Source organism: Phocoena sinus, chromosome 6 (genome assembly GCF_008692025.1).
Source record: "Phocoena sinus isolate mPhoSin1 chromosome 6, mPhoSin1.pri, whole genome shotgun sequence".
In the NCBI taxonomy this organism is placed as follows: domain Eukaryota; kingdom Metazoa; phylum Chordata; class Mammalia; order Artiodactyla; family Phocoenidae; genus Phocoena; species Phocoena sinus.
The window spans coordinates 23,364,315-23,379,477 of record NC_045768.1 but is presented as its reverse complement, the minus strand read 5'-3'; the positions used below and the strand labels follow the sequence as shown (position 1 = coordinate 23,379,477).

At 46.8% G+C, this 15,163-nt stretch overlaps 1 protein-coding gene across 11 annotated transcripts in view; it reads left to right on the top strand.

The window, feature by feature from the left end:
* Positions 1-15,163, top strand: part of PALM2AKAP2 (PALM2 and AKAP2 fusion) — a 496,857-nt gene that overhangs the window by 446,757 nt on the left and 34,937 nt on the right. Inside the window, exon 1 of one of the 11 annotated variants that reach the window (XM_032635258.1) lies at positions 7,587-7,606. The exons of 9 other annotated variants lie outside the window; for them this stretch is intronic. The gene's annotated coding sequence lies outside the window, so the exon portion shown is untranslated. Of the gene's footprint in view, positions 1-7,586; positions 7,607-11,475; positions 11,563-15,163 lie in introns of those variants that run through there. One more of the 11 variants, XM_032635255.1, reaches the window with a different exon arrangement.

Here is a 15,163-nt window from a genome sequence, read left to right as displayed (position 1 = left end):
GGGGTCCTCTCTTCCTGCCCGTGCAAGTCAGAGTGAATTGGATCAGAGGTCTGTTTGCTGCACGGTCTGCCTTCACATGGGACTTTGTGCTTTTGAAGAAATGTAAGAAAGGCTGTTCGTGAGTTTTCAGAGTGACCGGCAGTTCATAGTGACACTGATGTGCATGATATGATGAGACCTGTTGTGTGGATGGAAGTCTAAACCTTCTCGAGCCTTCCACTGGTTCCCCTGCAGTCCATAGGTACTGATTCAATAGGATCAGACCTCTTTCCTGTTGGTAAGTGGTAGATCCTTTTGTTGAGTTTTCTTAGAGCTAACCAGGTATTTCATGGAAAGAGAACCTTTGATTGTTGGGTTTTCCTTTCCACTTCAGAATTGTGAGTGTTGTCTTGGGGAAGCGAAGCCTGGCTGTATAACACCTCTTGCCTTTGAGCAGAGAAGAGCTTGGTGGGTGAACTGTAAGAGGACCTGGCTCCATGCTAAGTCCTCGTGCGGATCTCAGATGCTCAGGCCCGGCCTGAGGGCTGGGAACTGGCTGCCGGGGAGTGAGGTAGGGAGGATCCCAAGGCAGAAATGGCACTTGGGCCCAGGGTTTAGGATTGCCTCCCAGAGTTATCATGCGTCCCCACCCTCCCAGCGCTCAGTTGAAACATTAATGAGATGTGTGCTTCTGCTTACAGAGGACTAGATTTAGCAAACCCCAAATACTGTCTTTAAAACTCGACTCAGAGCTTTAAAATAACTACTAGAATAAAAAATTGATTAAAATTCACTGAGTCCCTGTTTGTGTATGTGTCCACCTGTCTGTCTGTCTTATAGGTGGATGGGGAGGCATCTAGGTTGACTCCACTGCACAATTATATTGAATGGAGCAAAAAAAAAAAGACTTGTTTAGACTAATAAATCAAGTCAGCCTCCAATTCTTGTTCTCTGCTTAACTAATCAGAGCTTGGAAAACGTTTTCATGGGGTTTTCCTGTGACATATCCTGTCTGTGACATAGTTCATGAAATTCTGTGACATTTGACTCCCAAAGAGGAATTTGGTTACTCACAGAGTGTTTCACGACATTTCTGGGAATAGGCAGCTCATGGAAGGAAAATATTCATCTATAACAGTGAGTCAATTACATATCTTTGATGAAAAAGGAAGATTGTGTCATCTCACAATTGTGTAGTATGGTCGGCTCCTAAAAGTATGACATTACAGCAAGAAAGCACAACTTCCTTGAGGGAAGGTCATATTTGAAACACTTGTTCATCATGGCTGAGTAAAGGATTCCCTACTCACCATGGAGACGGAAATTGGAGATTGAGAGGTGTTGCAATACGTAACAAGTAGGCAAGATGGTCTTTTTTGTCTGTGTATTTAAAGCTCAAATTTGTAACATTTACTGATGCATGATTACTTTCAAAGATTACTTTTCCAATTATAAAAGTAATACATGCTCAATAATACATACCTCTGTAAAATAAAAGTGATACGTTCCACGTCAGCTTTTCATTCTGCCTTCAGCATTGAATTCCCCCATTCTCTAGGGTTAACCCGTTAATATATTAATGTGATCCTTGGCTTTGAGACAGTGATTTAATCTTCTCTAATCTCTCATGGTGCCATATTTCCTTTTAGTTCTTGCCCATCTCACTTTTTATATTTTTATGTACTTGATTTTTTTTCACAAGTTAATACATGCACATGGTTGAAAATTCAAAAGGTGTAGAAAGGAACACAGTGAAGAGAGGTTTAGTACCTCATATGTCCAGTCCACCCCATTCCAGAGAAAACCATTGTTATCAGTTTCACATTTATCCTTTCAGGCATAGTCTGTGGATATTGTGTGTGTGTGTGTGTGTGTGTAAAATATATATTGTATATATGTGTGTGTATATGTGTGTGTATATATATACACACATATACACACATATATACAATATATATTACATACACATTATACACACCTAGAAACTAATAAAAAATTATGTATATAAGACTAGATATTCACATTCTTTTTTTTGTTAACAACTAAAGTGGCATGGTGTATATACTGTCCTGTACCACTTGTCACTTAACAGTAGATCTTTGAGATTGTCCTATACCAGTTCTCATAGAGCTGGGAGCTGTACTATCTTCTTAAAGGTTGCATATACGATTGCATTTTATGAATAGTCCAGTCCACTAATAGGTTATTTGTAGTCTTTTATTATTGCAAGCAATGTGGCATTAGAGACCTTTCGATATAGGTCATTTTATACACATGCCACTATACCTGAGAATAAATTCTTGGAAGTAGAATTACTGGGTCAAAGACATTGCATATTTTAAAGTTGGATACAATATGCCTAATTGCCATGCAACTTCATGGAGTTGGATAAGGGTACCTCTTTCCTCCCATTCTGATAACTAATTTTCTTGGTGGAAAACTTATCTCATAATTTAGTTTTGCTTTTCTTTTATATGAGTGGGATTGGGAATCTTTTTGTATGTCTAAGGATAATTTATATATTTTGTGTGTGTCAACTGTTTTCCATGTCTTTTGTCCATTTTTGTGTTTGGTTTGTTGGTCTTTTTCCTACCGGTTTGTAAGAGTTCTATATATACCATGAATATTAACCTTTGTGATATGAGTTACAAATATATTCTGTTTATTTCTATTTTAGCCACCATTCACTGAGTCCTTTTACTGTAGGACAAATCCCCCTACTGGTCATTGGACTTCACGTCAGCTCCCTAAGGCAGTAGTAGTTTTATATCCTTTTTACAGAGAGGGAGAGGTCCAGGTCTGTTGGATACCAAAGCCCATTCTTAACCAGAACTCTGTACCCCTGTATACACAATATATTAATATAGCATCATTCCAGGTTGCCATGCAATTTTGAAAATATGCTTTCTAAAGGTTCCATAGCATTCCATCAGTTCAGCCAATTGCAGTTTTCAGGTGCTGATTTTTATGACTACACATTTTCACTGGCTGCAGGTTTTTACTGCTCTAGACAAGATTGCAATCAGTGCATTTCTTAAAGCTTTGTGTCCATGAAGCACCATAATGGCACCAATATTCCTGCAGAAGATAAGGGTATAGTGTCTGAGGTAGCAAGCAGAGGGACCTTTTGAGTCTATGATCCTTGATGGAGGGACCCACAACAGACTCAGAGTGGAAATGGGGTGCGTGTCAGGCCCTGCCTCGGGGCCCTGTATTGGCAATCAGACCCTTTCCCTTACAAGGTCACCACCAGCTTCATCTGGTTCTGGAATGAAGCATACCACATACTACGATTCCAGATTCTCCTCGCTTCTAAAGCCTTCTTTTTGAGCAGTATCAGAGGCAGAGGGTACACTGGGAGACTGCAGGGTACAATGGGAAGGGAAGGGCTTGGAAGTTGGTGAACAATTTCTTTTTCTGTAGAATAATGTTTCTTACAGGAATAAATGCGATCGTGGTGTGTGACATAGCTGGGGGGTCCAAACGTCCTCGTGTGTTCTTCCCATCCCTGCTCTTTGGCTTTCAGGGTCCTGAGCACCTGGGAGGTGCTGCGGAGTCTAGATTTCCTGCAGTCTTTCAAGGGAAGTCACTATTCTCTTCCCTTCTCATCCATTTTCCCTCAATAAATTAAGGGCTGGTTATGTCTTAGTTTCCCACACTTCACTCCAATTGGAGATTCTTTCAGGTAAACAAGCTCTTATTTTATTTTATCTTTTTTTGTGTGTGTGTGGTACGCAGGCCTCTCACTGCTGTGGCGTCTCCCATTGCGGAGCACAGGCTCCGGACGTGCAGGCTCAGCGACCATGGCTCATGGACCCAGCCGCTCCGCGGCATGTGGGATCTTCCCGGACCAGGGCACAAACCCGCGTCCCCTGCATCGGCAGGCGGACTCTCAATCACTGCGCCACCAGGGAAGCCCTGGGTAGGACCATTTTAGAAGGCAGTCCCTCCACTGTGCCTGCTTGCATTTAGTTCCTTGTGATCTCAGCAGATCCATTTTGGAACGTTCTATCACGCTAATGGTACATAAATGGGATGGCTCCATTTAGCACAATAAACTCCTTCCACTAAAGAGATAAAGTTCTGACAAGGGGAATGTCTAAGACGGAGTGGAGTTCCTTCCCGGAACCCTTGAAATGTCTCTTGGCAAAAGCATCAAGCAGTTTCAAAGGAAGTGGCTGTCCCCATTTGCTGGCTGGCTTTTTCTCAACTCTGCCCGCGTCGTTACCAGACTCAGAACTACCCTGGGCTTCCCCTCTGCCCAAGGTTCATGCTAACATCACGGAAAGACAGAGGTCAGGAGCAGAAAGCAGGTGCATTTGGGGGGTTCACCTAGTTTGGCTCTCTTATTTTACAGACCAGAAAACTAAGACCCCCCCCAAAAAAGCCTGGCCTTCCCAGGGTCATGGAGAAACAGGCACGTGGTTTCACAGACAGGCTGTCACTGCCTGGCATTTGCTTTTTAATTTTCCCCTTTTGATCCTTCGCATACTTCCTGGATCTGCTCTGTCCTAAACTGCCCAGGATGCCTTCCAGGGGCAGAGCCCTGCCCTGTGGGTGGGATTCCTGGCTTCCAGCCAGACCTCTGTTCCTGACCATCTGTGTGACCCTGAGGAGGCTCCTTAGGCTGGGGCCCACCCCTCGGTGGCAGCTGGTGAAGGGAGCACAGAGAGAAGGTATGTGAGGGTGTGTGACCCAGACTGGCCCCCAGGAGGCGGGCAGTGGGGTGATCATAGTAGCACTGATGACCTTCCCACCCCAGCTGCTAGGTCCTCACAGACTGCACTTTGCTTCCCAGCCAAGCAAGTTTCCCAATGACTTCCTTTCTCCCAGTGCAAGGCACCCTCAGAAACTAAAGCAGATCAGGCTACAGCAGCCAGAGAGTTAAACTGGCAGTACACAGTTGTTTTCGTAAACTCCGAAAAACCACCCCAAGCTCAGAGCCAACAGGGAGGAGGATGGATGCGCAGCCTCGACGTACAGGTGCTGCTGCATTCCGCTCTGCTCCTGACCGTAGGGAGACCCCCCCCACCGCCAGCCAATGCGGGTGGCTCAGTTCATGCTTTTGCAGCCTCCGTCTAGCTTACCAGTTGAATTTCTCCCTCTGCCTCTGAGGATAAACCGCTGTTCTGGGGCAAGTCACTGTGACTTTGCCACAGAGCGTTTTTCCTAATTCCATCATATTTTTGCAGCCGGAGGGAGGGGGGCGTGTGTGTACGAATATGAGTGATGAGTATGCATGTGTGTGTGTGTGCACGTGTGTGTCCGTGTGTGTGTGTGAGCGTGTGTATTGGTTTGCTAGGCCTGCCGTGGCAGCGTCCCACAAATTGGGTGGCTTAAGCAACAGAACTTTATTGTCGCACGGTTTGGAAGCAAGACATGTCAAACCAAGGTGTCGTCGGTGGAGCTGGCTCCATCCGAGGGCCGTAGGAAGGGACGTTCCAGCCCCTCTTCTTGGCTGATGGACCCCTGACTTCTCTCTCGGCCTTTTCACGTTCCTTCTAGGTACGCCTCTGTGTCTAAATCTCCTCTTTTTATAAGGACATTAGTCACATTGGATTAGGACCCACCTGAGTGACATCACTTGACTTGATGACCTCTCCTCTGTAGAGACCTTATCTCCAAACAAGGTCACCTTTTGAGGTACTGTGTGTTAGGACTTCAACTTATGAAGTTGGGTCGGGGGGACCCAACTCACCTCATAACAATGTGCACGTATGTATAGGTGTGTGTGTGCGTGTATGTGTAGTAAACCGTGACACCTCAGACTCCAGTCAGAAGTGTGCCTGTTGCTTAGATAATAGTACTTTAAGAGCACATACAATTTCCTCTTTTGCGAACAGGGCAGATTTAAAACAAGTTTTTACACACCTCCTCATGGGGGCAGAGGGGCAGGTATGATTATGTAGCAGGTCCTGGGTACCACTCTTGCCTCTTGGCTTGAAAGCACCTCTTCGTGGAGGCCCCTGCTCACTTTATCATTCCTGAGCAGAGCAATGCCACCCTGGGTGTGTGATTTCCCCTCCTCATTTTACTTTAGACCGTTAAGTAGTATCTTGAAATGCCTTTGGCCCTACAGCAGAACATTCCAATTATTCCAGAGGGCGGCGTAACTTCAGAGTTTCCGTAGCGTAACGCTCCCTGGTGACTTGGTATCACCCAGTCACTGAGAAACTCCTGGATATTTCTAAATAAATTTCAGCTCATTAAAAATGTCGCTTGGATGTTGTAAATAGTTGTAAAGTATAGTATACATTTAACTTCCTTTTCAAAAGAGCCTGCCTGGGCTCCATCCACTCTGATGACTCCTTCCCAGACTTGTGTTTCCGGGAGAGTCACAGGGGGTCTGCGACGCTGGGCTGCCACTGTCTTTGAGCTGCTCGCCTGCTTCACCAGGATAAACTGGTCCCAAACTGACCCCAGATAGATTGGCCCACAGGACCATGGTTGGCATTTGTCCTCCTCTTTCTATTCAGTTTACTGTGAATCTCAGTTCTCTTTGTCCTTTCTAAAATCTTACTGAAGAAAATGAGTTCTGCATGGCCCTGGAATTCTGATTGGCTTTCCATTCAGCCAAAATCCTAAATGATGCCCGAGACTTTCCAGGTCAACCCAGAGTTCCGGGGGATCAGGTGGGTGGAGCCTCGTCCACCCTGGGGCAGCTCTGGGAACCAGTCATTAACACGCCGTGACCCTTAGTGTGTGGTGCTGGGGGTCTGATTCTATGACGAAAGAGTGAGGGATATATTTGTGGCATTTATGTCTCCCCAGGGCACATGTGGGTCTGTTTTCTTTGTGGCAGAAAATACTAGTTAGCCCTGAGAAAGGAAAAACCACTTCCCCCAGAGATTCCTTGAAATTAGAGCACTCATCCCTGTCTTCAAATTCTGTCCCACTTCAGCGTGGGACACAATGTAACCATTTAAAATATACCGGACCACCACCATCAAAGGACATGAAAAGTGCTTGTGAGATAATGTGAAGTGAAAAAAAGTTGGCTACAAATTGCATATAGTTAAATACATGTTTCCAAAAAGGAGACTGCATGAATGCAGTAAACCATTAACTGCTTTCCTCTGTGTGGAGTGAGGATGAGTAACTTTTATTTTCGAAATTTTCTACAGTGAGCGTTTATTTACACACACATACAGAAGCTGTCCTAAAAAGTTCATTTAACTGGATGAAGTCCGTTTAACTGGATCTTCGGGATCCGTCAGGTTTTTCTTGCTGCTTTTAGCATCACCAGGATATTAATTCCCTACCTGCCCAAGGCCCATCTCTGACTTTCCAAGAAGACAGCCGTAACTGGTTCATCTCAGCACCACTAAGCTCCCACCTGCCCACGCAGCCCTGGGCGCCAGGCGTGAACGAGAGCTGTTTCTGGCTGGCCGGCTGCTGCCCTCCAGGCTCGGGCCAGCTAGGGAGGGGCCAGGTCTCTTTGAAGGGGGTTAAAGTCCTTCTCTGTGCGAATGGCCTTTGAGGGAGCAGAAGGAGGGCCAGCTGTGACTCCAGTCTTCTGTCAGGAGGCTCAGAAGGAATTTGTCCAGCTTGAGCCGGGGTGCAGGATACTGCCTGGAAAAAGAGGCGATTCTGACCGGGGACATGTGAAGTGGGCACTCCGGGCAGGGTAAGCCGAGTCTGCTGACCTAGCTTATGGTCCTTTGCTTTCTAATCTGGAAGGAGAGGGTTCCCTTGTGAGGCCAGAGTCTTTGTGGAGGAGGGACTCAGAGTGGGGACTTAGGGGCTACGCTGTGGATGCCTTTCCTGCTGGAGAGAGTGTGGGCAGCTGGGCTCAGACTGGAGACTTGCTTCTCTTCTGGCTAATCTTGTCAGACTCCCAGCTTTCATGCTAATGGGCAGAGCCGGGAGCTCCCCACCACACATACAGTGCAGGCAAAGATGCAAAGATGCAGGCTCCGGACGCGCAGGCCCAGTGGCCATGGCTCACGGGCCCAGCCGCTCCGCGGCATGTGAGATCTTCCCGGACCAGGGCACGAACCCGTGTCCCCTGCATCGGCAGGCGGACTCTCAACCACTGCGCCACCAGGGAAGCCCGCACACATCATCTTTGCCAGATAATGCTTTGAAGATGGTGCATGAGTGTGTGTGTGTGTCCTTTTCCGCAGCAGAACCAAGTGACGTAGCTGTTCTGGTGACGGGTTTTCTTGTTATCACCTTGTATGTAGTTAATCTACAAGCCCTTGTTGTAGAAGTTGCCACGTTCACGGAGTAGCCTGGGGCTTCTGGGGGAACGTGTGTGCCTGTCTCCTGTGGGACCCAGGGCCATAGGAAGAGAAGCTCGTCAGCTCTGTTCCTAAGTACAGACTCATCTGTGGATGAAGAGTTAATCTCAAAAGCCTCTGGCACGGTTTTCTCTTTTCTCCTGGCTCTGCCTCCACATAGTGGATTTTTCCCGGGTCCACGGTGGAGCCCAGCTTTTGCTCTCTGCCATTACTGGTTGTCCGGGCATGAATCCAAGATCCTGAACTATTTTAAAACCAAGAAGGACACAGCTAAGTTATAAAGAACTGAAGCCAGGCTTGCTTTTGCTTTCAGCAGAATCAGTTACCCCAGAAATTTCAGGCTGCGGGAGCCAGAGTTCCCTCTGTGGCCTTGACCTTGGTTTATTCTGGAGGTGGGGACTGTCCCGTAAAATAGCTTCACAGTGAAAAGGGCCTTTGGTGAGAAGAGCATCTTAGGACTCCTTGACAGAGCCTGGGGTGTACTGCATCGAGGAAGAAGTGAAACTTGCCTTTCTTGGAGCTGAAATGAGGCATCTCCCCTCATCTAGGGGAAACCCTGAAATCTCCCAGTGGTTCTCAGTCCCTTTGGTAGGGAACGGATCTCCAAGTGACTGAAAGAAACAAGCTTTTCACCAGCGGCTGCAGAAAAGGCAGCAGCTTCCTTCCTCACCTCCTCCCATCACACCTCCATCACACACACCCTCTTTAGTTTCTTTCAGAGAGAGCCTAAGCGGTAAACGTGTTCATCAGACCACACCTTAACAGTTTCCACATGTGCGGCCTCACATCTGAGCCACTGACTTTTCAGTGGGTGCTTTTAATAGGGCAGGCTGTGGTGCTGGGGAGTCTCCCTTATGTTACAAAGGGACCACTTCTTCACCAGGATCGTGAGTGAGTCAAGACATAGGCCAGCCTTGTTTGCAGTGGAAGGGGTTTCCAGAAGTGTTTTCACCCCATCGTCAGCAAGCCTGTACCTGAGGCCTAAGCCAGAGAGAATGGCAGGAGGGTGATTGCTGTGTTGACCAATACCATAGAAGCTCTCAGAAAGAAGGGCTGGGCCTGTAAGAAGAACAGGAAGGTCTTTTTAAACTTTTTTAATAATCTTTTTTTAAAATTTATTTTATTTTTGGCTGTGTTGGGTCTTCGTTGCTGCTCACGGGGTGTCTCTAGTTGAGGCGAGCGGTGGCTACTCTTCACTGCGGTGCGCGGGCTTCTCATTGCGGTGGCTTCTTTTGTTGTGAACCACGGGCTCTAGGTGTGTGGGCTTCAGTAGTCGTGGCTCACGGGCTCAGTAGTTGTGGCGCACGGGCTTAGTTGCTCCGTGGCATGTGGGATCTTCCCGGACCAGGGCGCGAACCTGTGTCCCCTGCATTGGCAGGCGGACTCCCAGCCACTGCACCACCAGGGAAGCCCAGGAAGCTCTTTTTAGAACCGTCTGAGTCACATTTAGTGGTAATGGCTTCATGGCAGGAGGAAGGAAACCCCAGAGATGTTGTTAGTGTTATCCCCCTTTATTGAGGGTCATGTCATTATCCCTGAGCCCGTCTGGTCTAATTTTAGCTTTAACTGCCCCAGAGTGCTGGGGGTTTTAGGTCTGCCTCTCATCAGCCAGGAAGGGTCTCTGGCCTCCTTGGGGAGTGGCCCACCTCCCGGCTTCCCACGATCAACACCAGCCTTTGGTTCTACAGGCCGGAAGAAGCTCTGCTGGGGAGTGGGAAGGAAATTCTGCCTGGGACTGGAATGTGGCCCAGGTTATCACTGGGGTCACTCCCCTCCACTTCCTGGCCCAGAGGCCCAAAGCCCAACAAAGGAAGCAAGCCATCCTCAGACATTCCCACTCTCTCTGTGCCTTCACAGGGGTGGGTGGAAGGGACCACTCAGAGTCCCAGCGGCTTCTCTAGTAGGGGTGGGGGGTGGGGGGGGAGCCACAGGCCAGCTGCTGAGGAACGCTGGCGCTCCCAGCCTCCTTCATACAGTTTTTTCAGCCTACACCATCTGCCACCCTGAACAGGGTGGGAAATTTCTTTCCAGTTATGTTGTATTAGTCCGTCTGCCTGTGCTCTATGCTATCTTTATGTGAATCTGTCTTCTCTCCTTCCAAGGCTGTAAGTCCCTCGCTGCAGTGTGGGGCCCACCCCAGAGTCCTAGGGACCTCCCATGGCCCCGGCACAGGGCTTGTCACTCTACAGGTTCTCAGGACACGCCTCTCCTTGCAGGAATGCACTTTGACCTTTTCAGCCTCTGTGCTCCCTTTCCACACTCCTCGGGTTCCCTTGGTCTGGGGAGTCCGTCTCGCCCAGACCTCCCGACTGTGGCTTTACCCCGTCCCTCCAAGGCTGGTGAAATTCAGCAGACCCGTGCGGGCATCTTGCAGGTGTCTAGGCATCATCCCCCTGCCAGGTTGCACCCTCTCCTCCCATCTGCCTTCATGATGGAAACTTCAGCCAGAAAGTAGAGTCCTGCACGAACCTTCCTAGAGACAGCCATGCGTGGCCTGTGGAACACAGCAGTTGTGCCCTAAAAACTCGAGTTAGGAAAGAGAGGGAGAACAAGAAAGAAAAACAGAGCTTTAGTTTAACAGCTACAAGGACGTTTTCTTTCATAGCCGTGCCCCTGTTCGTAGGCCAAGGATGAGTTTGTATTTTTGGTGGAACTTAAAAATAACTGGATTAAAGGGTCAGGTCACCTATTACCTAGGGAGACGCATTTCTAATTTAAATATTGTGGCTTTAGTAGGAAGTCATCTGGGTTAATCAGAGCAGAGGAACCTGCTCGTGCAGCAGGCGCCTGACGTTTGAATCATTTGGGTCACACGGTGCATTTAGGCTAGGAGACTGGGAAGTTGGTGACAGACATTGTCAAGAGCAGGGTAGGGAGGTTGGGAAGAGGCAAACGGCAGACACGTGAAGTGAGCAGAAGCTTCTGCTTCTCGCTTGACCTTGTCGCGAAGGACACCTTTCTGGAGTTTCCCTGGGCCCAGCCAGACCTGCTAAGGAGAATGCATTTCCTTCCAGTTCTTTCTATGCGTGATGCACCTAGCTGCAGGCCCAGGTACCGCACACTGCCATCCATGACCTAAGCCGGGCAGGCGTCAGGGCCCTGATGTGTTTTCTGGGCAAATCAAACAGACTTCTAGAATCCCACCTGTGCTGCCGACTCTGGTGCCGGGGAGGAGTTGCAGCCTTGTCCATTGCCATGACTGGGATGTGAGATTTAGTATTTTGCCTCTGGGTGTCATCAGAGGAAGAAGAGGACCCCCCTTCAGAGGCCAAATTCCCAGAACGAGCAAGAGGCCAGCACCTCCATTTCTAGCTGGAGGGTCCTGCAGGTGGAGCAGAAGGTAGGAACTGAAACTATGTCTCCAGGGAGTCTGTCTCTTGTCCGTTCTGAATAAGGAGGGGAAAGGGGTCCTTGACTTCTGAAGCCAAATGGTGAATCTTAACGTGATTTCTGGAGGTTGAAGTGTGCAGACCATCAGCCAGAAAGCCGAGTAAATGCTCTTCAGATCCATCCACCTTCTTAAGATGTCCCTTGTCGTTCTGGAAGCTTCCAGTCATTGAGAATACCTTTTGAGATACTGGGATAGAATTAGGAAGAACTGGCCTTCAAGTCCTGGCTGTGCCACTTACTAGCCAGGGGACCCTGGGAAGTCTCTCGAGTTCTCTGAACCTTTTATTCTCACCTTAATTATGCCCATTATAAAAGCCTCAGGGGCCCTTGGGAGTTAGAGCTAAACTCCGGGAGGAAGGCGGGCACCTGTGGAAGGTGGGATTTCTGATTAGATCCTGGATGAACACTCTTGGCGTATATACTCCGGATTAGATGGCTGTCTGCTCCTGGAATGTAATTTAAACTAATTTCAGACACACACAGCTATCTTACATTGTGTCTGCTTGAGTATTTTAAAGTAAATGGTAGACATCCTGACCAGCTGTTAGCTATTCTGGGAAGCCAGGAGGCCGGCAGGTATTACGTGCCAGATTGTTAGGGCTCCACCTGGAGGGTTAGCTGGGGCCATCCAAGGATCTCCCACCCGCCCCTTAGCACCCTGGTTTTTCTCTGACCTTCGAAAACCCAGTTTGCTGGTTCTTTCATTATCTTCCTGCTTTTTGCATTGGGGCCTAGTCTTTTTCAGAAAAGACTTAAAAATCCATTTAATGAATGCGTTTTGTCTGAATCTGGAATCAAGCTTACCTTATCTGAAACACAGAGAAAATTCTGGTCTTTCTTCTCTTCAAAGGGAGCAATAAGTATTTGTTGGTTTAAACATGACATCATTTAATGACGTCAAACGCAGACTCTTGCCAGATCCTCGCACGGTGGGGATCCCAGCCCACTTTCATTCGCCTGGTATAGTTACAGCGGCTTTGATCACATCAGGTCATCCTGCACGAAGGTAAATTCTTCCTGCTGAGACAGAACTCAGGAATTTGCTCGTTGGTTATAATTGTTCCCTAACTTTACAAAAACTCAGGAACTCTGAGGCAGGACTGTAAGTCAGCAATGCGGAGTTGTTTACCTCTGTAAGGACTTCTACCCTGATGAGGGTTCAGAGCTGCTGCTTCCTGAGGTGGATGGAACCGAGAGTCAGTAAGAATTTTCTGAATTAGTGGAAAGGAGCTGGGGCCCCACGTAACTAACAGGAAGGAGAGCCTCTTTCCTGTTTATACCCTCCAGTGTCTAGATTTTTTTTTTAAGGTATTGGAAAGGAATCGCCTCAGATTACACTGGGACTCCAAACTTTGCCTGTAATTAGCATTTTTTAAATATTTGACACATCGCACACACAACTCATCATTTCTGACTCAGGGATAAAGTTAGTTTTCTTGACACTGCAAAAATGCACCATCAAATGCTGTTCTCAGATATTTAAACTTTTGAATTGGGACAGTTGTTGCTAGTTCAGAAAATATCCTTGGAAAAAGTTGATACCGTTTTTTCAGTTCTTAAAAAAAAAGCCGTAGGGCATCAGCTCCTCCAGCGTCCAACACTGGGACTGTGAAGCATCCAGGAGAAAGGGACAGTGCTGACAAAGTGTTCTCCGGGATGCTGTGGAGATAGGGTCAGTTACTCCAATCTCTGTGATCAGCAACAAGACATTAACATAGGCAAGTTTTTCGCTTCACCTGACCAGACTAAGTAAACCCCAAAATAGACTTACAGCTTCCTAGGAAGTATGGGAAATCCAGTTTTTGTTAAGAAAAAGGGTGTTGTCTCCTGGAATTTATTGTTGCCGTTAATTGCGCCATGCCCATGCCCTACAGAACAAGCCTCCTGCATTTTTAATGAATGAATCAATGACTAAATGATCTATAGAATTAATTATTTGCCTTTTAGCTTCTTTTAACCTTACATTGCCCTCTTTCCTCTCATGTCAACTATTGAAAAGTGTTCTCCATTTCAGTAGAGCAATGATTTTTAACCATATTTCAATTCAGCAACTTCCTACTATTTTCCTGTTCCACCCCCACCCCCCCAAAAAAAGCCAAAAGAGATAGAAGGAAAGCTCTATTATTCCCATGAAGAATATTAGCAGAGAACCATTGGCCAAATGAGGCCGGGGGTTGGGGAGTGGTTCAGTAGTCTGACTTCACCATAGCAATACCGTGTCTCTTTTTGTTGGTCAGCTTATTCCATTAATAACTTTCCATGGAGTAGGCTAATTTTGACCTAGGTTTTCTTGAAGACTGAAAGTAAGTTTTAGGCATTCAAATTTCCTGTAATTCTTTTTTTTTTTTTGCGGTACGGGGGCCTCTCACTGTTGTGGCCTCTCCTGTTGCGGAGCACAGGCTCTGGACGCGCAGGCTCAGCGGCCATGGCTCATGGGCCCAGCCGCTCTGCGGCATGTGGGATCTTCCCGGACCAGGGCACGAACCCGTGCGTGTCCCCTGCATCGGCAGGCGGACTCTCAACCACTGCGCCACCAGGGAAGCCCTCCTGTAATTCTTGAATGATATAGAAGTTACTGAAGTTACTGAATCTCCTATGAAATGAAGTTTAGTTAACTTTTTTTGAAGGACAGTAGCAACATTTTTGCCATGCCTCTTTAGTTCATTCTAAAGACAAAAGAGCCACTAGTTAACAGTGGTCAAAAATGAAGTAAAAACAAAATAAAGAGAGTGGAAGTTATAAATATTAAGTACCAGACTTTGACAAAGGCCAGATCAAGGCTGGGAGATCCTTTGAGACCAGAAGGTGCTGACAAAGAAGTAATATTCATTATTGTTGCCTATTTCTAAGGAAGGAATTTATATTACTTGATTGATTTAAGTCAAAGAGGAATGTGGGAAACACAGTGAAGGAAACCCCCAGTTCATGGGTAACCTTCCAGTTCATGGACGACCATGAGAGTTTTTCAACATTCTGACAGCAATGCAGAGCACATAGCATGAACTTCCACATTTTTCTAGATATTATGAACAGATCCATAACTGTTCACTTTCCTTGAAAGGATTTTTAAATTAACCCCCTGAGAGTCATCCTAAGGTGGTGTTTTAATATTAATTCTAAGCCTTTAACAATGTTTAAATTTAAATAAAGGGAAATTATACCGTATTGCAGTTTTGCATTGTGTTAAGTCAGTAATACCAGGCACCCTATAGACCTGAGACTTGAAACAAAGCTGATAAAAGTGTTAGTGAAATCCTTGAGGGGAACTCAAATTAAGCTCACAACTTACCGCTGAATTATCTGAGACAAACCGGAGTCCTTTGGTATGAAAAAAAAAAAAAAAATCCGAGAGTTTGAAAATTAATCTTAACTAATGCCAAGTAAAGTGACATGGGATTGATAACTGATGAAAAATATGATGCATTTGAAAACATTAAGAAGGTACAGTTTTTTTATTTAAACACAAAATTGGAGCTGTCACATACAAAGCATTTTAGGAACTAGATGGGAGGGGCCCCCATCCGCTAGCTTTTCACTCCTTAACCAAGGAG